The sequence below is a fragment of the Crocodylus porosus genome, unplaced genomic scaffold, assembly GCF_001723895.1.
Source record: "Crocodylus porosus isolate Cpor-Errol unplaced genomic scaffold, CroPor_comp1, whole genome shotgun sequence".
Lineage (NCBI taxonomy): Eukaryota > Metazoa > Chordata > Crocodylia > Crocodylidae > Crocodylus > Crocodylus porosus.
The window spans coordinates 139,013,896-139,018,399 of record NW_017728906.1 but is presented as its reverse complement, the minus strand read 5'-3'; positions in this window follow the sequence as shown (position 1 = coordinate 139,018,399).

Here is a 4,504-nt window from a genome sequence, read left to right as displayed (position 1 = left end):
TTTAAGAGGAGGCTAGATGTACACCTTGCTGGGGTTGTTTGACATCAATACTCTTTCCTGCCGTGGCAGGGGATCGGACTAGATGATCTACTCAGGTCCCTTCCAACCCTAGGAACTATTAAACTCTGAAACCTGATTTACGTCTATGATACGGTGACAGGTTCAGTGGATGTGGGGGAGAGAAGTGGATGTAAAATACTTGCATGTTGTCTCCTCTCATTAACAAAATAAGGAAATGCACACTAGACAAATATACTATAAGGTGAGTAGTTAGCTGGTTGGATCATCATACTCAACAAATAGACATCAATGGTTCAGTGTCTACTTGGGAAGAGGTATCAATTGGGGTTCTGTGACAGGGCCCAGCCCCTAGGGGTAGTCACAACATCACCTAGTGACCATACAGCCTGTGCCCCACTCCGTCTCCTTGGGGTATGCTCCTTTTTTTTTTCACATGCCACGCCTTGATGTTTTTATAGTATGTAAGTAGGCTTTCCTCCAGAGTCCCTAAGTGACCCTCAGTTTCTCAGTCAGTTGTTCTTCCCCATGCCCAGCAGGCCCAAGTCTTTCCCCTAGGGCACTAATCTCTTTACCCTATCAGTATCTTGGGGCACCAGCCTCCTTATGGGCTATATTCATGGCCTATCTCCATCCCTCCACCTATGACTCACAAATGTTACTGTCAAGGCATATACCAGCTGGTACAGGCCTCAGCTTTCTTCGCTTTAGGTAGGTACCACTGGTTTCTCTAGCCACAGACTCCTAAGGCTAGGCCCACTTGCTCTGGCCTAACTTTTCAGTCCTAGTCTCACCATCTCAGGGTAGAGGCCCTGGCTCTCTCAGCTCTAGCCTGTCTCCACCTCTCACCCTGCTTTGGGGTGCAGACCCTGGACCTCCCAGCTCTATCTTGCTCCATCTCCTGCTCTCAGGGCACAGGTCCTGGCCCTCCCAGCTGTTGCCTGACTCCTGTCTCACTCATACTTTTCCCTCATCCTTTGCAGGGGTTGAAACCCCAAAAGCTTCAGACATGCTAGTACATGGTCTCTGATCCATGGAGAACTTCTCCTTCCAGTCAAGTGAGTTCTTCTTTAAACACAAGGATTTCTCCTTGTGCCTAATGACCAACCTACCCCTTTCCGCAGCATTTTGCTAGTGCAGGCCAGAATTTGCAACCCAGCTGTGGCTACAGGCCGGAATCTGTACACCCTGCAGCAACCTAGCTTCAAGGAAAGCTGCACCCCTCCTCCACTAGTGGCTTGGTAAGGGGAGAACAGAGGAAAAAGACCGGGGATCTGGAGGGGAAATTTTCAATTAACCCCAGGTGAACTGAGCTTAATTGAAGTTTTCCCACACCTTGAGCCCAGTTTAAAGGTGCTGTCAGCCCCAAGCAATGCTTAAGGGGGCTGTGATCAGGTAGATAGATCTGAGGTCCAGTTTGTCAGTTACCTTTGCAGGCAGCTTGTATAGAGCCAGCTGACTGAGGTTTTCTCACCAGTCCCATCAGGACAGAAACATACAGATCCCTATGCATCAGCAGCCCAGCCCTACATCCAGCCTGCACAACCCCCCCTCCATACTTGACCTGCTCCTGCCCCCCCATCTTCCCCAGAGAAAGCAGTGTTTGAGGAGCTCATTGGGGAAGCCAGAAACTGAGCCAACTGACTCAGTTCAACTAGGGGGCTCTTCAGGGTCCAGCACTCTACCACCATCCACTATTCATTAACATATGAGAGAGTCTTTATTTTTTTCAGTTCTTTTATTCTTTTATTCTATTTCAAATAAAAATGATTTAAATAATTACATCAAAATGCTTGCCATTACCTGAAAGAATTGAAGCAGACCAAAGTGGCCAGATGATAAGGGGTCTTTATCTGTGTCTGTGACTCACTTTCCCCATTCCATCCAGCCTCTCCTTCTCTTTCCCACCACCACTACTACCTAGCCACTCTGTCATGCTTCAGTTTCCCTGGACCCACGACCCCCCTGTTTCTCAGCTCTCTCCTGGTATGTGCTTTATGCCGTGAGGACAGTCTGATGGTTCTCAGCCTTGTACCCTAGCTATTCCCACTCCAAGCCATACTGAGCCATAAAAGTTCCCTCATCCCAGCCAACATGTCCTCTACCACCCCAACCCAACTCCCCTTTGCCAACACAATCCCAATTCCTTGAGACACATGCAACATTTTTGTCCTTTATTCTTTATTCCTTCTTTCTTTTACTCCATTCTCTTTACTGTTCCTCTGCCCTTCACTTCAAACAATTTTGCAAGATTTCTCTCTTCCAGAAGGCTCACCTCCTGCTTTTTCAGAGAAAGGGAAGCTGCAGAGTCCTCAATAGTTTTCTGGCTTCCAAGCCACCTTCCCACTCCTTCCCCACCCCAGGGGAGGAACAGAGTTCTAGCTCCTATCCACCCTGCTTCTCAACACACCTACTGGTGGCAAGTCACAGTTGTGCTGGTCTGAGACAACATTAATCCATAACCTGTGACTGCTTTGAAACTGTTCTAACTTCATGATGGAATAACATATCATAAATTTAAAATGCTTTAAACGTAACATGTAACAGTTACATGTTACGTTACATATTACATGTTAAAGTTACATGTTACATTACATGTTACATGTTACTTCAGACACTGAGGAGCAGCAGGCTCCACAGGAAGGAAGAGAGCTATAGAGGTGATAGGTGGCACAGTGCAGATTTGTCTTTCTGATCACCTGTGCTGGTTTATATCTCTTTGAAGGCTGTTTCTGGCCTGAAGTCATAGCTTTCCTACTATAGCTTTATTTGTTAAATATTTTCTGTGCATGCTGCTGAAAAAATAGCAAATTTCCCCTTGTTTAAGTAAGGAGTGTAGATGTGTGTAGATTGAGGCATTACTTGGTAACATATATACATAAGTTGCCATTAGTTATTCAGTCTTAACATCTCTAATAATTCACTAAATTATCACTTTTTTTTTTCTGACACCTAAAATAATTATTACTCAGGAAACTTAACTGTTCTAATCTTCTTTATGAGCTTCAGCATACTGTCATTCAAGATTATATTGAACCTCATTCATGAACATATATTGGTCTGATGGTAATTTGACAGGCTGCAGTTTAGACTTGAGCTGAATCTGTGCTGACTTGCAAAATGCAGTTGACTGAAGACATCACATCAAAATGCCCCCAAGTTGATGTGCTATTTTTTTTGAGAAATGTTGAAAATTGTTTTCTCTGACAATGGGGACTATAACTAGCTGGTTAAGATAACCAGCAAAATACTCAGGTGACAGGCTATGGGTTTTATTGTGATATTTCTATGTTAACTGTGCTCATGTTGTTATAATGTTGTATGCCTCAGTTCTCCACAAAGCTAGTACATGGGGAAGGAATGGGTTAAAGAGACGTTGACGAAAGACATTAATCTATATGTGGTACAGACACAATGTACTCCAAGGATCCACAACTCTTGAATTGCTTTATTGATATATTCATAGTATCATAATACTTCGGGTCAGAAGGGACCTAAACAGATCATCAGGTCTGACCCCCTGTACCCAGCAGGAATGGGTGCCAGAATCATATCATCCCAGCCAAATATCTGTCCAGATATCTTCAATATCTTGAAGACAAAGGTAAGATGTCCCATAGACAGGAGAGGTCCAAAGAAAGTTGAGATCTACTTCTGAATGACAATGAAACTAAATAAGCAGGGGCCTGGGGAGCTCTGGAGAAAGAGAGTGAAAACAGTGAGTCTCTGTGGAGCTTGGGGGCTGGGAATTTAGAAAAATTGGGAAGGGAACAGATGAGTATCTTTTGGAGTGCTTTGGACTAGACTGGGGAATGGCCTTACCCTTTGGAAGGGGCAGAGAACCTCTGGTTAGGTGGCCTTTTCTCCAATAAATACATTTATTAAAGAGGGACTTTTCTCCAATAAATTATGTTTACAGTGTGTTTTGCTGCTTGGAACTTTAGGTTGTACTTGGTCTCCTCAATAAGAGGCAAAGTCCCTCTCACAAGTGTGGAAGTAGGTGATAGCTCCTTGAGTCAGGGACACAGAATACCATGGAAGACACAGTACTGAAAGGCAAGGATCTCAGATTTGGAAGGAAACACAGCTCTCCTTTAGTTTTAGAAGCTATACCTAAGCCTTCTTTGAGGCATTGACTCCAAGATGAACACAGGCTTGCAGTGTGGGCTTGCAGTCGGGAAAGCCAACCGCACCTTGTCATGCATCCACAGATGCATCTCAAGCAGGTCCAAGGAGGTGATACTCCCCCTCTATGTGGCACTGGTCAGGCCACAACTAGAGTACTGCATCCAGTTCTGGGTGCTGCACTTCAAGAGTGATGTGGACAACATGGAGAGGGTCCAGAGGAGGGCCACTCGCTTGGTTAGGGTGCAGCAGAGCAGGCCCTACAAGGTGAGGCTACGGGACCTGAACCAGTTCAGCCTCCACAAGAGAAGGCTGAGAGAGGATCTAGTGGCCTGTTACAAACTAGTTGGGGGGACCAGCA